At 40.8% G+C, this 21,195-nt stretch overlaps 1 protein-coding gene across 2 annotated transcripts in view; it reads left to right on the top strand.

The window, feature by feature from the left end:
• Positions 1-11,578: 11,578 nt before the first annotated feature.
• LHFPL2 (LHFPL tetraspan subfamily member 2) overlaps positions 11,579-21,195 on the top strand; it is a 127,338-nt gene continuing 117,721 nt past the window's right edge. The window contains exon 1 of one of the 2 annotated variants that reach the window (XM_065656474.1): positions 11,579-11,802. The gene's annotated coding sequence lies outside the window, so the exon portion shown is untranslated. Of the gene's footprint in view, positions 11,803-11,924; positions 11,973-21,195 lie in introns of those variants that run through there. The other variant, XM_065656476.1, reaches the window with a different exon arrangement.

Below are 21,195 nucleotides of genomic sequence, written 5' to 3'. Positions count from 1 at the left end.
ATCACCAACTAAACTAGTTTTGATGTTAAGATATGACTTTTGCTTACTTGTCATTCAGTGACTTTGCAAATGTGCCTCCTACTTTCTTCTGTGACTGTCCCCCAACTACTAAATAAGAAAAGGCTTGAAAAGATCTCTTAAGAGAAAGAGTAGCAGCTGAAATTTGCCATTTTGCTTAAACTAACTCACCTAGCAAAAACATGTATTTCGCAGGTTTCAGTGGGAGAGTTAGCTGGGTTTGTTACTGTGCGGTGGCCGGCACGGTATTATTTTGTGAACTACAGCTGATGTACTGTATAATTATTGAATTTGGCTATGATGCCAAGCCCTAAGGTGTAGGTAATAGCTAAGTAAAACCACTACTCAATGAAACTGCAATTTCCATTACTTTGGGTTGCATGTCAGAATTTTCTTTATTTACTACTGCTCTTTATGGATATTTTGGTACTGTGGGAGAGGCATGCACTAATGACTATGCAACCTACTCTTGGTCAATATGTGTCTTATTTTTCTCTGTAATTAGTTTCTTCCTATCTCTTTCCTGTTGGGTTTATTAGCCGTATAATTATGATTATTAACAATGTTTACCTTTAATCAGTTGTGGTATTTTAATTCTCATTTCTTATTTCCTTGTTATTCTCAGTAATTAGTGTCCTTGCAATATCAGTGCTGTCTGCAGCTAAATGGAAATACTGAGCTTCCAAGCTATTGTCTTGATTCCATCTTATCTGTTCAGATAATGAAAGCACAAATTCCTAAGACTAATCGCTGTACTGTTTCATTAATGTTATCTCCAGCTAAGCATTTTTGTTCATGTTTTAATGTAGATCATTTATCACTTATTGAAAAGATAATTTAATTCTCACAGAAATGAAAAACAAATGCAATTTAAAATTTAAATGTAATTTAAAGTTTTCTACTTACACACAAAATACTTAGAGATGCAGCATGACTTGCCAAGACTCACTTAACATGTGAGAGAATCTTTGAGAAATAAATGGCTGTGTTATTGCTTGTAAGTGTGTGATCCAAGAGTTCTTGAATTAACTGTCTTTAACAAGGATAACTATTGTGGAAACAAGTTTTGTGCTGCAGTCAGAATTGACTAAAAGACGGGAAAAAGATTTTTGATTACTTCACAGAGACAAGGCAATTGACTCATCAGAAGACAGGGTTATCACTGAACACATACAAATTTGAATGAATGGCTGAGAAATTTAAATCCCTTGTAGTGAGGCAGTACAGCATTATTCACAGTGTATGTAGTTACAAGGGTTGTGAAAAAAATGACCTTTTTCCAGAAGAGCTATCAACCTATTTTAAGACAAGGATTCAAATACTGAGTTCCTATAATCATAAAACCATGAAATCATTTGCATTAGAAAAGACCTTAAAGATTGTCAAGTCCAACCATTAACCTAACACTGTCAAGTCCACCTCTAAACGATGTCCCTAAGAACCTCATCTACGTGTCTTCTAAACACCTCCAGGGATGGTGACTCCATCACTTCCCTGGGTAGCCTGTTCCAATGCCTGACAACCTTTCCATGAAGAATTTTTTCCTAATATCCAATCTAAACCTCCCCTGGCACAACTTGAAGCCATTTCCATTCGTCCTATCACTTGTTACTTGAGAGAAGAGCCTAACACCCTCCATGCTACAATCTCCTTTCAGGTAGTTGTAGACAGCGATAAGGTCTCCCCTCAGCCTCCTTTTCTCCAGGCTGAACAGCCCCAGTTCCCTCAGCCGCTCCTCATCAGACTTGTGCTCCAGACCCCTCACCAGCTTCGTTGCCCTTCTCTGAACTCTCTCCAGCACCTCAATGTCTTTCCTGTAGTGAGGGGCACAAAACTGAACAAGCAATTCGAGGTGCAGCCTCACCAGTGAAGCCTGGGTTTAATATCCCAACAGACCCCCCATACTAACATACACTGATATGTGCCTGAAGGGTAAATAAGCAATACAGTGAAAGGAAGTGTTATGAAAATGTCTTTATTTTAAAGGAAGGACAAGGGTGGTTAGAAATACATATTTTATCATAGGGTGGGATCTCTAAAAAAGTTTAGCAGCCTGTGGTCCAGAATCCTCAGCCTCTAGACCAGCAAAAGCTCATCTTTAGGTGTCCCCTATTTATATTGCGGCAGATTTTCACATTCTCGATATAGGGACACCGTATCAAACAAAGTGATGGATTCATCTTCCAGTGAATAATTGGAGAAAGACAATGCTCTCTAGAGGGAAAGGCCATAAATCCTAATTATCAGGCTCCTTCAGCAGGGTTTCCTCAGTCATTAAATTTGTTTTCAAAGTTTGTTTTAGGCAGCACACCACTTTATTGCTAAAACGAAGAAAGCTCAGTTGCATGGAATTTAAAACCAAAACACTCAATGAACGTTTTTGTGGCTTAATAATAATTACAAGCTATTATTAAGTTGAAATACAAAGTTAGAGTATTACTTTACAGAAATGCCATTTTTTTCATGAAAAGGTACAATTTTTTCAAAGAAGCTTCATGAAGCACTATGCTTTATGTGAAGATAAATAAGCACTTCAATATGTTGTATAAAAAATAACATCTTATTGCATTGTCTTGTTTTTATATTATTATTTTTAAAAATAATAATTCCATTACTTTGTCGTAACAGCTTCAGGTATCAGAACAATTTTAAGTGTGCTGACACAAATTTTGGGCTTTTTTCTGGACTCCTGTTCGAGCTCTCTGAACAACTTCTGAGGTTATATGTTTTCTTCAAAATAATGTAAAATTAGCAGGTTTTTTTGCTAGTGATAAGCAAATGCCTGCTCACTCTTCCATGTTTATTCAGTATATGCTGCTTAAAAGAATCTAATGTTTAGGCTATCTTAAATATAGTGTTGTATGCTGCACTGCACATTGAAATCTCATTTCAAAAGCTTTTGAATTTTTAAAGTATCAAGCATAAACCTCTTTGTATGTCTTACATTATCCTGTTAAAATTCAGAATGCATGGCCTTGTAACACGGAAGCTGATATTGTCATACTTTGTAGTTTGCCCAGTTACAAGGAAATTGCTACATCCTTGTAACTCTTAGTACTTAATTGTGATTAGTGATCGACAGACAAAAGCCATCTGGTGTGAGTTGGTCCTGGAGTCAGTAAACGAGCCATATCAAAAATACAAGATCCAAGTTTAAAGACATTTTCCCAATTAGTTTACAAATGTTTTCTTTTAGCAAGATCGATGATCTTCCAATTTGTATAAACTGTATTTTATCCTCTACATTAAAATGTCGTCCCCAAATTAAGTATGCACTGTGTGTATCTTTCGTTCTTTGGAAGAGACGTGCTGTTGTGTGCCTCCAGGCTGCTTAGGACATCTGAAGCTCTTTAATCTGACACATGTCAGATTAGTACTCTAGTGGGGCTATTAACGTGAACATGATGTAGCCCCAGAGGAAGTGGAGGATGTGTTAATGATATTGCAGGCTTTTTTTGAGGGAGAATTGCTCTAACCTGTAATATTATTTTTAATTCATATTTGATGGGTGTTGCAGGTATTTTACAGCTAAAACTGTCTCAGGGTTATTTTTTAAATTATATATTACGTGCTAACTGCCTTCTGGAAAAACGTAATAGATTCTCTTAATGCAGATGGCTTGTACAATATGTTCTCCAAAGGTTAATTTTTTGAATCTTCAGCATATTGGAACAGTTTTTGGCAAGGTACAAGCAGATGCAAAAAGTTACTTCTCAGGAAGCACAAATTTAAACACAGAACAACTATTTTTGCGTGGTTTTATTTGTTTGTTTTATTGGGGTGTTTGTTTGTTAGTTAGTTAGTTAGTTTGTTTGTTTTCAGAGTTCTGGTTTAACCAAAATATATAGTGTTGGCGAAAGCACTGGACTGTATTCTTTCCAATTTGGCTTTACATTCAATAAGCTTCAAAACAGAAAGTAATTCTTCTGAGGGAAAAACAAGGATCAAAGTGAAAGTGCGACTCAAGACAGTATAGCTAACCATATGCATGTAAATGAGAATTCCATCCTTCTTTTACACAGTCTGGAAATAAAAAGCTGGTAGATCAAGCCTGCTATGTAATTTCATTTTGGAGATGGATGTGATCATTTCATATTATCTATATTCAGAAGTAGGGAGGGTTCCAATGCATTTGTGATAAGAGCAGGAATGGAAAATAGAGCGAAACTAGAGACACATGGGACAATAAAGGGAAAAGATTTCAAAAACATTTTTAAGTGCCGTATTACAGATGGCTGACAAGTAAAGAAGATGAGGAGAGACTACTATTTTGGACTTCTGGGCTGGAAAGGATTGTTTTATCTTCTGTCAGAGCAGTTTTATTAGAGTTCGAAGTGTGGAAAGGAGACAAAACTGTGAAGACGAATCCAACAAAATCCAATCTGTATCACCATTTTTTCCTCCTTTTCCATTCTGGCAATGCCATGGTCAGTGTGTACAATCCTGAGCATCCAGATAAGCATGAAATATGCTAGGAATCCACTTCCCATCCTTGAATATGGGGAATGTGTGGAAATTAGCTCAAAAGCAGCACAAACTGCCGGTGGGAGTAGTTGGTGTCTGTAACTGCTCTCATTTGTGGTGCTGTGGGTCTCACTGACACTCCACATGGAGCTTAGAAAGCCTTAGTGTAACCACGGTTCACTTCTCTCCCAGGCAGGATTGCTCATTGGGATGCCCATTTTAATTCTGGAAAATGTTTCAAGCAGTTACTCTAGAGCTGGGGTTATGGAGTAAGAAGCTTGTGTCACTGAATTTCTTTGGATAGTTTGGGTGAATCTTCCCAATTCTTAAGCAATTTCTTCAAGTTTTAAATTGCTTTGAAAAACTTGGCAGTGTTATAATCTTTGAGATTTTTCCTATCTCTAATGAGGATGGCACTGATGAATGAAAAATATTGAATAATTTTGATATATATAATTCCTAGAAATAGCACTAGACTGTTTCCTTTTATAATTTGTAACATAGCCAGTAGAACTGTAGGATATTTTAGACAAAGCTCTAGAAAATGCCTCATTTGTGATAAATAAGCTCGTAGTTGAAGAACATGTTGGAGTTGCTTTTTTTCAACTGGATATATGAGTTGATAGAGTAATTTCAAATATTAAGTGCATAGTATCCTGCTCAAGATCATTAAATCATTTGACTGTATATATTTTCTCTTATGACTCCTGAGGACATGAAAAGAGATTTTAAGACATTAGAAGAGAAATAGATTAGCATAACTGGATATTAATATGGGAATTTCAACAGATGAATGTCATATTTTAAACACAGGCTCTTTAATTATTTATACCCAATGAATGTCTCAGTTTGTTCAGTAGAAAGGATACTACTAATTTAAATTCCCATGAATTACTTCCTCAAAGTGCACTTAGAAATATTCTGTGTCCTAGAGCCCCAGATTATGGGAAAGGAGATAACACAGCTGTTACTGCTGTTGTGTCAGGCAACATTTATTTGGCTAGACAGCTTTTTTTCATACTACTTACAATAATATGTGTTTCGAAAGTATGGATTAGACACAGTGATAAATCTGGATCCCTTCAGTGAGCCTCGGTGTCTGCATTCAATTACAGCCTGCTTAAAATACAGTGGTAGATTCCTGCTTGTACCACACTGGCTAAGTCTCAAATTAGTTTAACAATTACTGCCCCCAAAACACCAAGCTTGCTTGAGAGCTGGAATGTGAGACCTCAGAATACTCAACCAGGGTCAACAGAGATCTCTTGACACCCACCAAAGGCCTTCATCTCTTCTTATGTTGCCTTCTTTTTAAAGGTCTCAGTCTATGAGACACTGTTCTAACTGACCTTATTTTTTCAATTTGTTTTTATTTTAATGAATGCGTGCTGTTGCCTTGCATTGGTCTGCGTGTCTGGAAGAGTTTTCTGCATCACTTTCCCATGGAAGCTCGAAGCAGCTCTGTCCTTTGTCCCCTTTACTTGTTCCTAGTATCAAAATAATCTGCACACTATTAAACTAACTTTCCTGAGCCATCCTAGATTTCTTTCTCCTGTGGAGACAAAAATCTCAAGATACCTCTCTGGATATTTTGGAATTAAGTCATCAATTCAAATTCAGAATGGTTAAAGACAGCTCCCAGCCCTTCCTTCCAAACCTTCCTCCAGTTCCCTTTCTCACTACAGGCAACATCTCCATGCTTTCTGCCACTCAGCACTGATCTCTCCCTAAGTCATCACATGCAGATAATCTAGATATTGTACATTGATTCTGTGCATAATAACTTGGAGACAGTATTTTTTCTGTCAATTTTTTCTGCTAAAACTCTCAGATTAACTTTATTTTGTGTCTGAACTACAACATCCCTTTTCTCTGAACTCAATATGATACTGCTGTTATCTACCCAGGGTGCTACTGCACCGTTTTTTATTATCTACAACATAAGGTGATAATTTTGAATGTCCTTTTCAGCTTAACCACAGCCTCTTCTCATCTCTCATTTGCTACCAAAATGTCCATTATATTACAAACAATCTGTGATGATTGATTTGGAGCTTTTTTAAAAAAGAGAAGAGAGGAGAGGAGAGGAGAGGAGAGGAGAGGAGAGGAGAGGAGAGGAGAGGAGAGGAGAGGAGAGGAGAGGAGAGGAGAGGAGAGGAGAGGAGAGGGGAGGGGAGGGGAGGGGAGGGGAGGAGAGGAGAGGAGAGGAGAGGAGCAGAGAGAAAAGGAAAGGAAAGGAAAGGAAAGAAAGGAAAGGAAAGGAAAGGAAAGGAAAGGAAAGGAAAGGAAAGGAAAGGAAAGGAAAGGAAAGGAAAGGAAAGGAAAGGAAAGGAAAGGAAAGGAAAGGAAAGGAAAGGAAAGGAAAGAAGAGGAGAGGAAAGGAGAGGAGAGAGGAGAGGAGAGGAGAGGAGAGGAGAGGAGAGGAGAGGAGAGGAGAGGAGAGGAGAGGAGAGGAGAGGAGAGGAGAGAAAAGGAAAGGAAAGGAAAGAAGAAGAGAAGAGAAGAGAAGAGAAGAGAAGAGAAGAGAAGAGAAGAGAAGAGAAGAGAAGAGAAAGAAAGAAAAGAAAAAGAAAATACTTTTGCTAAAAAATCTTATCAGTAGTTATTGTTATTTAGTTCTCAGCATTCTTCTGCTTGTCTGTGTCTAGGCATTGGTTTTTTTGTCTGATTTGCTTATAGTGTAAGATGTTTCCGGCCAGGATGCCCTCATTTTACTCTGTTTATAGTATAGTGTGAATGAGTCTGATCTATGACCAAGGTTCCTAGAAGCTATGGTAAAACAAGTTATAACAGACAAGTTTCATGGATTTCTCCATTCTTCATCTTCAGATGTCTTTGTGTGTGTGTGTGTATGTTGTCCCTACTGTTAGTGGCTATAAAGTAGAGGGATCAGGTTCTTTTCTGTAACACCATATGCTGGTTGACACCAGAGGAATGAACTACTGAAAAATTAAATGTCATAACTAAGTGCTTACAGGAACTGAGATTTCTGAAAGCGGTAAACAAAAACAAGCATTACATGAGAAAGATACATTTTCTTGGAGATCTGATTCAGCTAATGTTTTACATCTTGTTTTTCTTTGGGGTAGAAGAACAAACAAACCACAATAAAATAATACCCATGCCCTCACTCAATTCCCTCTGACTCCTCAGCTCTTCCAGAACTGAGTCCTCTCTTCTGTATATTTCCCACCATTTTCTGCCTCCTTAACTCCTCTCTTTCCATTTTCATTGGAGTTTGTAGGACAAGTTCCAACTTTAACATTGTTTTTTCCAACATTATGTTTCTCCAATAAAATTCTTCCCTGTGTGTTTCTATAGTTGGGCCATAATTCATTTCAACAGAAATAGTGAGAAGGTTTTGGAACAGCAACAACTTAAAAAAATAGGCAAGTAAATACAACCAGGGAACAAATCTAATATTAATATATCTGAAGCTTATAAAGTTGAGATTGATTTGCTGTTTAGTCTAACTACTTCTTCTAATTGCAGTATGCGTACATGATATTCCCTTTGTTCATTTTTAGCTTTTTGTAGGCACCATATAGACATTTTTGTATCTTCTCCAATATTTTTAATAGTTTCCAGCCACTATTCACAGACTAAGTGAGAGCTTAATTTTTAGCCAAATAGTGTCTGATCTGCTTTCCAACCTACATGTTATTTGCTGGTTATTTGGATGTCATAGCCTTCTTGGTTATACTTTCTGCTATCCTGTTTTGTCTGCCCTGTCTATATTCTATTCTTATAACCTTCAGATAATGTTTTTTGGGCCACATCCAAGGCTGTATTTGTTCAGGTGAACTTCAGGAAATTTCAGGGTAAAATAATCCGTCATTCTTACAGTCCACAGAGAATATAAATAGATCAATCACAATGATGTCAGGTATTACTATCTGGGGTTATAAATAAACCCATGTTTAGGGAGGAAAACTGTCTAAACAAATGAATGCCTACAAAGTTAATACATGGGAAGATCTATGAGCAAGAGGAAAAACCATTATAATAATATTTTCCATCTCATATATTACTTAATCCAAAGTGTGCTTGTTGGATGTCTCCATTTCCTGTTTGGATAGTGCATATGTGCTATGTTCTGGTGACGAGTTATTTGTTTGTGCAGTTTGGTTTCAGATAATCCAAATAAAAATGTGTAGAGCTGCACATCAAAGCCAGTATCGTAATCAGTTAGCATTAAAACCTCACTACTTCAATAGAAGGAAATAACAAGTTCCTCACACCAATTCCAAATCAATAAGCATTTCAAATTAAGAAAATAGTATGATATGCTTAGATCTGTCTGGGTCATAATCCTTGGCCTTCAGGGCCAAATCAGGGGACTTCAGAGTGCTGCTTCCTACCTCCTAGTAAAAACTACCTGCTCATGACCATTTTTCTCTGCCACAGTCTCTTTCAGCCTCACAACCTGGTGCACTGAGATTGCCACGCAAGTTTCTGCATCCGGGATAGTATGGCAAAAAGTTAACTGGAACAATCTGTGCTGAGGACCAGACAGCACCCGATGGGGTTGGACTATCCAATAGCCCAAATTAAAATGTTATAAGCCATAGCTGCCCTTTGTATTACATGCAATAGTGCAAGTCAGTAATCGGTTTCTTAAAGACTTAATCATAGTGTTCTCTGGATTATCATTTTCTTGTTATCGTGTCATCATTCCCATTAGCAATGACTTTATCCAATTGGTAAGCCTCCATATAAGTGCTGATAGCAGGACTCTCTAACTGTTCCTGCTGTGCATTTTATTTAAAAATAGAAAAATTTTTAAACAATGGAGGAGAAAGAAGAGGCTGCTGTTGCCGCTGGATCCACTATGACAGCAACCACCACAACATTGCTCCTTATCACATCTGTTAATTACAGTGAGACTTACATGTGATTTGGACACACATGGGTGTCTATGTTTACAAGCAAACTTCATAAATGAATATAGCAGAGATGCATTAATAATTATTTCCTTTCATTCAAGGTAAGCTTTATTAAATCAACAGGCACTTATCTTTTTTGTGAGTTAATAGATGATCAGTGAGAAAACCGATATTTGCTACAAGAATATTTGCAATGTAGGTTTTATACTTTCTGGTTTCACCTGATTGATGGACTGTCACGGTTCTAACACATCCTTTTGAAATGGTGTGGGGCATTTATTTGTTTTGGAAAAACTCTGATCTGAAAGTTGTAGAGCCATCTGTTAGGGAGACTAGCTCAAAGTGCACTCAAAAACTGGAAAGCAAAAGGTATTATAGCTTATTGAAAATTAATAATTTTGTATTATCAAGTAACATTGTGACTGCTCTGTTCGTGTGAAGTCTCTAGGGTTAAAATATTCTTTAAAGAGATGTTTATTTTTGGACAGGCCTATTGAGTTGTCTCCTATTGTATGTTAAAGTAGCTGCTCTTGGAGGTCAAAGAGAGTTCAGCTTTACAAAGACACCCTTATTTTGTAGAAAATGAATTTTCAGAGTTGTTAATTGGAACAAAAATGTCTCTAATAAAGTCTTTTTAGAATGTTTCTTTTGAAGACTTGTCCAGAAGAAAAGGGGAAAAGTAACATACAGATCTAAGTTTGGGCAATGATCAGACATGAAAGCATATGCTCTGTTTTCGTAAGTGTAGATACCTGTGTATGTTTTTAATGTTTCTGCCACAAGAACATAAGTCTTTATTTTTTGTGCTTGTTTCTTCCTCCTAAACCTACATACTTAGGAAGACATTAATTGACTTTTGGTTTTCTGAGCAGCAGACACTAATTAAGAAGGCACATATCCAACAACTGGACCCAGTCAGATGGAGTGTTCCCCTGCACAGCTGAAGCCTTTGGAGTCCCAAGCAGTCAGCAGGGCCAGCCTGCGTTGATCCTTCTGTATCACCAGAATGAGAGAGAAATTCAGCTCAAAACCATAGCTTCGAGTAAATACAGTGTTTGTGAAAGATATCGCTCTGATAGCTGTGAAAAAGAGAACTCTACTCTTTCCCAGGAGGAGGACGGCTTTGGCTGTAGCAAATCGAGTTTTGCATTGGTGTAGCAGTTAATTTATGTCTCTGAGATACCCGGGGTGATTTATTTACCCATTTGGTAAATAAATTCTGGTAAATAAATTTGGTTTTATCTATTGCAACAGCCAGTTCAAATCCAACAAGTGAAGCTGACATTGAGAAGAGCTGTAAAAAGTTAGACACCTGTCATCCACTTGCAACCATCAGCGTATTACATGAAGGCACAACAGCAGGGAATAGCAGAGGCATGCGGAGACGTGTCCAAGCCTAAACCATAATTTTCTCTGCAGAAGCTTTAAATGAGTATTGGTGCCAGTAGACACGTATATGCTTAGCATGAGACATCTTAAGACACTTTAAGATTACAAAATTATTGAAAACTCTGGGTCATCAGATTGCTGTCTTGGAACTGGACGAGTGTTAACTGGGATTTTAAAAGGAGACTAGTGGGAAATTTTTCATTCTGGGGGTAAAAGGTTTGAAAACAGTTTGCAGACAATTTTTGAGGCATTTTCTTGCAAGGTACATTGTATGAGTATTAACTGCATTTTTTTCAGAAGGTCTAGACTAAGCAGAAAGTTTGGAAATGCGGGGAGTTGGTGTTTAGCATTTCCACTTTCAGTTCAATGCATCCTCCACGGCCAGGTCCAAGGGGGCTGATGAGAAGTGCAAAAGTTCATCCCGGGCGGGCACTGCCAGTCGCACAGGCCAGTGCCAGTTCCTGGCGTGTCGGCTGGAGGAGGCAGACCAGCGACCGTTGGTTATTTAGACCACCAGGACGGCGGGTCAGCGTTTATTTGGACTGTTTCCAGAGCCTCTCCCCTCCGGCCAGCCCCCGGGACACCCGTAACCCTGGCGGGGGGCACACCGGACCGCCCGTGGCCGAGGTGCCGGCCGCCCGCCCCGCCGCGGCGGCTGCCGGCGAGGCCCAAGGCGAGCCGGACGGGGCCTCCCCCGCCTCGGTAGCCTCCCGCTCGGCCCCGCTAAGGGCGGCCTCTCCCCCGCCCCAGCACGGGCATCCCGCCGCGGCCGGCGGTGTGAGAGCGAGGGACGTCAGTGTGAGGGGGCCGGTCCTGGGCAAGGCAGGGCGGCCGCGTCCCGTCCCTCCCCGCCCCTCGCCGCGACTCACTCTCTCCCTCCCTCCGGCTGGGGGCGGCGGGGTCGGGGCTCGCTGGGGTCCCATTCCTCTTCCGTCGGTGCATGGTTGCGGCGGGAGCGAAGGAGGACGAGCCCGGCGGGTTGCGGGCCGGAGGCGGCGACGCCAGCGGAGACCCGGCGCTGGGGAGCCGCCACCGCCTGGCGGAGGTGAGGCGGCGGCGGCGCCGCTGAAGTTGTGAGGGGGCGGGAGGGAGGACGGGAGCCGCTGGGCGCGTTTCCATTCATTGCCCGTACGGCGGCCGGGCTGCAGCTCCCCTCGAGCCGGGGCTGCAGGACAAGCTGGGAAGGCGCCGCGGGGTACGGGACACGGCGCGGAGGTAACGGCGGGGACGGGGCTGTGGCGCTGGCGAGAGCCGCCCTGCGTCCGCCGGGGAAGCGGCGGGACGGGAGGGCAGCGGGGCCGGGGAACCAGGGAGCGACCCGGCGGGCCGGCGGGGTGACCGGAGCCGCCGGGCCGCCTCCCTCCCCCCTTCTCCCTTTCCAACGCGGAGGTGCCGCCGAGCACCCAGCCCCGGCGGGACGGGGCTCCCGCCGCCCGGCACCGGGCGGGAGCTCGGCGGCGCTGGGAGGGGGTTCCCCGCGCACACGTACACAGCGCCGAGCGGTCGCAGTCGCCGTCGGGGTGTCGGTGGCTGCGGGGAGGGCGGCGGGGGCTGCTCCGCTCCCTCCTGTTCCATTCTTGCGGGAAGCGCCGTAAGGAGCGGGGCGGGAGCGGGAGGGCCTGGGGCGGGCGGAACGGCGGGGCAGCCGCCCGCCGGCGGCGTCCCATGGCGGCGCCGTGCGGGACAGGGGGCGTGAGGCGGGCGCGCGGGGGCAGGGCTCCCCCGCCAGGCCTGCGCCCACCGGCCGCGGCACCTGCGGCCTCGCCCGGGGAGGGCGAGCGGGAGCCGCCCGTCCCCTCAGCCAGCTGCCCGGAGGAGACCGGGCTCGCAGCTCACCTTGGCACCTTCGCGCCCGTGGCGCGTTCTCCTGTCCTCTCGCATTTCTGGGCTCTGTTCCTGAGGGAGGATGAGGATATTTTGTTTCTTCGGGTCCTGTAGGAAAGAGCAAGAAGTGGATGGCACAAGTTACCAGGGAAGGTTTGCTGGTGCTTCGGCATCGCTTGAAGGAGCAGTGGTAACACACCGCTGAGATTGGATCCCGCAATTCAGAAGTTGCGGGTGCGTTGGAGCGATGTCAAGTAAAACAACGCTGGCTGGCAGTGCTGTGTCTGGACAAGTGTGTGTGCTGCCAGTACCTGGTGGCAGAGCGGCTCGGTTGCTCCATCACAGTAGGTGTACACCGAGCCAGAAATGAGCAGATGAGACGCTGTGTGCGCATCCTGATGAGAGATGTGTTATTAGGAATAACTGAAAAAAATCATAAAGCTCTAGCTGACCTCATCTACAAGAAAATATTATGTATGTAAATTCAGGGCTTGGCTTTCTTATGGAAACATTCCTAGGCACCATTACAGATACACTAATGAAAATATCTGCTTGGTCCCACTGCTGCAGTGGATTCTGGTTGTGCAAGCTCACACCTGCAAGGACACTTGTTTTCAGGGAGTTTGCTTTGGTCACAGAAACCTTACGAGAGCTGTAACTCATTGAGGCCTAAATATATATTATACACAAAGAGTGGCTTATTAGAAAGTGTCAGTGACACTCATATTCCAATTTATTCTTCTGGATAAAACTTGCTACAAAAATTAATCTCTGGCACTTTCTTGAGTATTTTCTCCATGCCTACCCATCGTTAGATGCAGGATGTATACAGACTGTCAGTCTGCTCTGTTAGGGCAGTTGTTAATGAGAGGCTTTTATCTCATAGACACTTTCGTGGGATCATTCCTTGATTTTTCATGGCATTTTCTAGTTGCAGCCACTCCAGCTTTAATGAAATCTCTGCTTTCTTCACAAGTTTTCTTTGTCTGGGTCATGGAGTAGGTTTAATCAGTATGTAGGAAATTGCCCACTTTATCTTTTTTTTTTTTTTCCTTTTAGTTAATCATCTGTTTTGATTAAGCATTCTGGGAAATGCTTGGGTGATGATGTACCCGCATGTCAGGCAAGTAGCAGTAGTGTGTCATTTGCTTTTACGAGTATAAATCACTGGGATGGACACAGTATTTTTCTATAAGAATGTTATAGTCCCTTTTTTTTACCTGTTTAATCAAAGCAAATTATTAAAATTATGTGTGGTGTTCTGTAACACAATAGGACAATGACATACTAAGTGCCATATGCTATTGCATCAGCAGAACCTGATTGGGCTGCAGGTGACCATAGACCTGGCAAAGGCAAGAAACCCAATGTTTTGTTTTGCATACAGTGTAGACACTATTGTTTAAATAGTAATTACATGAAAAGGAAGATTCGGGTTTTTTCTGAGTTATGTGAAGAACACAATTATTATTCATCAAAATATATATTTCCAGAAGCTTCTCCTTTGTTAGACATTAGTACTAGTTGGAGGATGCCTCAGTAAAAGAGAAGCAGTGGTCGTGACCAGGGGATGTGTTGAACATGGCATGGCAGCTCATAGCTGATGTAAGGTTGCTGGTTATCCACTGTAGGCAACAACCAGTTTCTAGGAACTTCACCGTCAGCATCTTAAAGCCAGCTTGTTACAAGAGGAAAAGGAAGAAGTCTCCTCATGTAGGAAGAGCTCCACTGAGGTGGCTGGGCATCCCCCTCACCATGCCTGTCCGATGAAGCTTGGCGTGGGGTTGAGGGTGGCCGCTCTGCTGTCCTTAACTCTCCTCTCTTCCCATGCACGCATGCGCTTTCATGCACAGGCACAAGCACACAAGGCTCCTCTTGTTGGCTGACCCTTTGCACCATCCAGCCTGCGGGGAGGAGGGCAGAGATCAACTTCTGAACTGCTGGTGGCTTTTGGCAATGGGAGAAGCTGTTTTGTGTCCCTATTCCTCCTTTCCCCATGAAGAGGAGCTTTCTGTGTCTTCGCATTTGCTGCTTTCCTCTCTGTTTTTGATGCCTCCCTTCCCCCACAACAGTTCCCATTTCTTTGCTGTCTACCTAAGGCATAAATCATTTGGGATCTCAACATTTTGAACTCACTTGGGAAAAAGGGCAGAGGTGGCAAGTGGCTGGAAGGTGGTACTGTCTCTCAGAGCCCTTTGATGCAGAGACAATTGCTGATGTGATTATAGCTGACAAATCTGTTAAAATGATGCCAAAGACTTTTGCTTAGATTATTTCTTCCTTCGGGTTTTCCAGCTTTCACAAAAGTTGACAGGATTCTCCCAGGTCATGGTACCAAAAATCTTCCCTGGAATGTGGAACTAACAGGGTATGTTCTTCTAAAATTGTTGTCCTGCGTACAGATGAACTGGAAATAAGCTGAATGTAGGGCCTTTGTAAAGCCCAGGAAAACAAACAAACAAAAAACGCAAACGAGTATCGTTATCACTTGTCTTTTAAAATCACTGAGCAGGTATGGTCAGATATTCTGAAAGCTGTGTAAACAGTTTTATTATTTTATTTTTAAACAGTCTTCTAAGTAAAGCAAGTAGTTTGAGTCATTTTCGTGTTATATTATTTAAAGTAGTTAAGGCGTTTTGGAAAATATTTTAGTTCTCATCTGACATCTTACGGTTTTTTCATTGCCTTTCTTTCTCCCTATGTTTAGACTTTAGGAGGTCAGATGTAAACTGTGGATAAGCATTTCAACACCAGTTCATCAGAGAATAATCAATTTTCCCAGAAGTGTTTTCCTAGAAGATAATTTTCTGGAAGGAAATTCCAAAGAAAACAAGATCAACAATGAAAAAAACAATTAAATTGTAAATTTACTGCAAAAGCAAGCAAATTACTGCAAATGTGCCCAATCTATGTGAGCGAATCAGAAATAGGTCTGAAATTCTGAACTCTGGGGATACATGTAACAATTGGGCAATTATCTTCTCCATGACCAAGAACAAATAAATCACAGCAGAAGATATTTGGAGACTGATGTGCTGTTTATGCAGTCAATAGGATCCAGTTTCTAATTCAGTATAGGTAATAAAAAATAAAAACAGCCTGTTGCTAAAGATTAATATATCCAGTTTTCCTTGTCTTCTGGTCCTCAGATTCATACTATCTTTCTCCACTTGCATCTATGTAATAAAGTTAGATGTGAGCTCTTCAAAGGATAATTCAGAATGTTTAAGACATAACTGCATGAACAGAGTGCTGCAGCAATATTTGTTCCTTACAATGTTTCTTATTTATATTGGTTTAAATGTTATTAGTTGGGGTTTTCTTTGAGGGTTTCTTTGAAGCCTGTGGTGAAAACAGAGAAACTAAATGATAGACCATGAAAATGAAGTACTCTAAAATGAGGGAAAAAGTGTCCTGGATTTCTCCATCATATTGTGCATGCTCCCATCATTGTGCGTGCTCTCCATCATATTGTGTTGCAGCCAGGAAGAGGACTGTAATAAATAAACCCATACACACAATGAAGCCTTACTTTAAGCTGATTTTCAGGATCTTGTAGTTTTCTACCTTTATACAGCTTCTAATGCTTAGAAAGGATTAATGAAGCAATATTGCTGAAGCAGCTGTACAGCCCCCATTACTATTGGTGTCAATGCTCCTTTTCAAATTACTTTGTCTTAATATTGTCTTATTATTTTAAACACTGTGGAGGTATTGATAGATTCATGTGTTATACGTGGAATTTAACATCTTATCTGTGAAGATGTCTTGGGTTTGAATTAGCTTTAGAGTTCACTAATTGTCCTTCATGTTTGGTAACACCTGAAATTTCATACATTGTGTGTATTTTCAAGGATTGTTTATGACAATTCACCAATAATAGTATTAATGCTGTCATTCTGTTCCAGATGAATAACACAAAGTTTTGTAGATAAAATTGTATAGTAGGCTTTAGTAATAATTTAACAATAATGCAAATGATATCTGCACTTATATCACTGATATGCACTGCTATATCACTGTGGGTTGTTGGCCTCTTAATATTGCAAGATTCTTTTTGATCCCAAGTAGGTTCTTCAGTTACAGTGCTTTAGGAAAAAATCTTGTAAGTTTACTGCTAATAGAAATGGTCAATGTGATGGTTGTAGCAACTATAACCCAGGCCTGGTCTGAACTGAATGTTGCATTCGTTCATTAAAAGCCATAAAGTTTTTAAACCAGCTTAATTTAAGCAGTGCACCTTCTCAGGGTGTCTGAGACTTTGGGTAGCTGTGACAGAACTTTCTTGGTTCAGCTTCCAGGCATAATCCTTTAAACCTGTTTGGAAAGAATCACCTGTGATGTGGGAGGATAAATTCAGTCTCTGTATTTGATCTTCTGTTGAGACTGCAAATAGAGTGCCAGTTGGTGCCATCTGTGTTTATAGATTTTGCAATAGTATTCACCGGGAGATTATCTGAAAGCCAAATCAGTTTACATAGGTCAATGAATTGCAGCTTGCAAGGCTTACATCTGGTATAATTGTAAACAGATTTTTCAGAGTTTTCATTGAACTTTCGTTTGTCAAGATCTGACCTCATCACTAAAGTGAGTGGTGGTGCTAATGCACTGGGTTTATATGCTGGCAAATGCATTTGAGAGAAGCTTTATTTTAATGGTTACATTCACTTGTGTTGTCTCTTAGTGTATGTGTATTGCCTTGATATGTCCTGTGCAAACAGTAATTTTGTGGAGGGAAAGCTGTAACAAAAAATATGTTCATATATAGAGGTGATTTGCTTTTGGCTTTTTTTTTTTTTCCTGAAATGTTAGACAGGTGAAATATGTATGCAGTGCTGCAGATATAGTTACTGTTCCCGCAGTAAAATACCTGTAAAAGAGGAGGTGCTGCAGATAAGAGTGCAGTTTGTCAGGTGTCTGGAGTTTTCTAAGACAAGTTTTGTACAGAATTTCTTAAGAGAGTTCTTTATGTACAAAGAATGGCAGCATCTTTCAGCACAACTATTTAATACTGATGAATAGTATGTGTTGAATTGTGCTTGTAATATAAACAGTGGTGAATATGTCATGCAAATGGTATAGTTCTCAGCCTTCTATAGAATTTGCATATTTCACAAAATAAGGCCGTAAGTATACATCATCATTGTGACAATTTTAGCAATTGTAACTCTGTTTCATAACAGACACCTGATTAAACCTGACCATCATTGTGCACAGGTAAGTTTGAGTAATTTAAAGTTTACCAGAAAATTTAAAATATAAGTTCTAGTCTAAGTATAGTAATGTATTATTTTATAGTTTTTACATGCTGAGATTAGTTGCACATATGTTAATTTTAAATATAGTCATATTTGTGGATTTGTTTCTGTGCTTTTAGAAAACCATTTAAAATTATGAGTTCAACATTGAGTGATGCGCCAAGTTTGGCATGATAAAGAAATTATATTTTTATGCTCAATAGAAAATTTCATGCAAAGTTATGTCTCTTTTCTCTTTCTCTCTCTGCATTGATTTTTCTCAGGACAGTGTTGCTTTAGTATGGTTTACCTTTCAAGAGTTAACAAACCTCTTATCTTTCTCTCTTTCTTAGGTTTTCTTTAAGCTACTAATAGATATATTACATGACAGCTGGTGTGCAAGATTTTCCACAGACTGTCCAGCTGATTTTTCTGCTGAGATGCTAGATAATTTAGCAGAGCTATCCACTTTGCAGAAATGTGCATGAGGTTTGTGTTGCGCATACATGTTTATTCAGTCATTAGTCATGATCATGACTGCATAAAATCAGTTTAATTACCTTCAACCAATCTTTATATCTAAGTGACCCAGACTGCATTCCATAACAACCCTGACAGCTTGAATTAGAGCTTGCCTTTCATCGCAGCCAAATTTGGAGTACAGAAATATCCAGCCTTTCTTGAGCTTGCTCAGTGCAAGAATGGGACAAGTTAATGTGAAGGGTGAAAGTCCAGTTAAAACAGAGCCTTAGAAATGTTCTAATTCATTGACACATGACCAGCCTGTATCAGTAGAGTTTACCTAGTTTTTCTGTTGCACACTGCTTGCATTGCACAGTAGATGTTGTCGTGGTTTAACTCCAGCTGACAACCAAGTACCACGCAGCTGCTCGCTCACTCCCCCTCAGTGAGATGAGGGAGAGACTTGGAAGGGTAAAAGTGAGAAAACTCATGGGCTAAGATAAAGACAGTTTAACAGGTAAGGCAAAAGCCGCACACACAAGCAAAGCAAAACAAGGAATTAAATCACTCCTTTCCATCACCAGGCAGGTGTTCAGCCATCTCCAGGACAGCAGGTTCCATCATACGTAATGGTGACTTGGGAAGACAAATGCCATCACTTCAAACATCTCCCCTTTTCTTTTTCCCCCAGCTTTCTATGCTGAGCATGATCTCATCAGGTATGCAATACGCCTTTGGTCAGTTGAGGTCAGCTGTCCCAGCTGTGTCCCCTCCCCACTTCTTGTGCACCCTCAGCCCACTCACTGGTGGGATGTTGTGAGAAGCAGAAAAGGCCTTGACTGTGTGTGAGCACTGCTCAGCAGCAACTAAAACATCCCTGTATTATCAACACTGTTTTCAGCACAAATCCACAACACAGCCCCATACAAGCTACTATGAAGAAAATTAAGTCTGTCCCATCCAAAACCAGCACCATGTGCAATCTGTTGCTTTTAAGGTGCATCAGGAGTGTTGCATACGCATGTATGCACTGTACCCTGCATAGTGTGTGTCTGCTTCCAAGCCGTGTTTAAAGAATGTCTGGGCAAGGTCAGAGAATAGAACTCCAAGCTTTCAGCATAATTTCTCCAGCTCTTGGCTCCTAGTCTTCCTTTTTTTCCACAGGCTTCTTGAAGCTGGGCAGGGAAGGAGTCTGGATGAATAGTTTATGTGTGAGCACGTTGTTTGTAACCTCATTTTTTCTAAGGCAGCCTTGTACCACCACCCGCCCTCCCCCCCGCCTTTTTTTTTTTTTTTGTTAAATCACTGAAAATCAGAGATTCTTCCTCAGGTCCCAGGGAAAAGATCATAAAAAGACAGGAGTAGAAGAGGCTTTCTGAAATCACCTAGTTCATTCATCTGCCTGAGATTAGGATCATCCATATCTGTCATCTGTGACTTGTTCTAAGGAGCTCAACAGTCTCCCTTACGTCATCATGCCATGGGAAAATTTTCATATTATTCAATTTACACCTTTCCTGTTGCAGTTTAATACTATAACTGCTCATCCTGCATCTGTGTTGGACAAAGCAAGTAATTGTTTTGGTTTTTTTTTCTTACAATGTGTTTTATGTTGCTTCTTAACTACCATAGGCTGGTGTTTCTTTAAGCTCAATTCTTTAACCTCACAGATGCTCTTTTCTGTACGCCAGTTATTTCCGTTGTTTTTCTTTGGGTTATATTCCATTATGTCACATTGTTTTTGTTCTTTCCAGGTTAAAACTGTATACCACTTGATGTTTTAATGATGTTAAATAGAATTGTATGGCATCCTCGTCATACTTGCTGATGTGATGCATGTCTTTTTTGCAGCACTGTGACTCTTTCATGGTCATGCAGTGATCCACCAGATCCTCATCCAAGGACACATGTTCTAAGACACTGTTCTCACTGATCATTTTACAGGTGGTTATTTCTGCCTAACTGTAGCATCTTGCACATGTTCTTACTGAAGATGACACTGTTTTTTCAGGTCTTCCCTCCAGTTCATCATAATAAACACCTAATAAACATGCTATCTTTTCTAGATTAGTGTTGTCTGGTAATAGAATAGCTTACTTTATCACATCATTCAGATCCTGAAATATACTGGAACAAATATTCTTTGGAAGTCTTATCTTAAAAAAGGAAATACATTTTTAACTCTCCTTTTTCTCCTCATAACGATCCTTTTCAGGGAAGGTAATGTAGAGAGTTGAGAAGATTTTAGGACAAAATATTTTTCTTGTAGTGCAAGTCATTTAAATTAGCCATGTGTATTGAAGAATCTGTGGAAAGAAAAAATCACCATACTCCTGATAGTTCCACAGACTGGGGAAAGCAATTAGTGCTGATGCTAATGCTCAGAGGGAAACCTCTTTTCTCCTCTAGTCTTTCCATTAAGTTACAGGTGGTAGAGGTAAATATTTTCACATAAAACTGTCAGCCTTCATCCTTGTCTATTTTTGTAATATTAATACTAGTTCATTGTATAATCCAAGCCCATTGAAAAATGCAGGTTCAGGGGTAGTAGCTGTAGTTTAAACAGTACAAGTTGTGTGTGAAAGAGGAAGAGTGGAAGGTCTAACTCTGGCAGAATTAAATGTCCATAAGAAGACAGGTTAAAAAAGAATTTGAGGAATAAGCTGAGGAGCAGGAAGTCTGCTACACAGAGTCTGCAAGGCCAACAAATTTTTGTGGAATAGAAAGAACATTCAGGAAAGGTAAGGCCATAGTAGAAAGAATAAGTGCATATGTTGCTTTTTTGTTCACAGTGGAAAAAACTGATGAAGGTTTCTGCACAGGAGTTCTGTTTTGTGGGAGTCTCATCAGAGGGTCAGTCTCAAATTGAACTATTGGTGGGAGAAAGAGAAGAGTTGACAAAAATGAACAAGAAC

This window comes from Caloenas nicobarica, chromosome Z (assembly GCF_036013445.1).
Source record: "Caloenas nicobarica isolate bCalNic1 chromosome Z, bCalNic1.hap1, whole genome shotgun sequence".
In the NCBI taxonomy this organism is placed as follows: Eukaryota; Metazoa; Chordata; class Aves; order Columbiformes; family Columbidae; genus Caloenas; species Caloenas nicobarica.
Note: the sequence above shows the minus strand (reverse complement) of the source record. Positions and strands in the feature narration are given on the sequence as shown.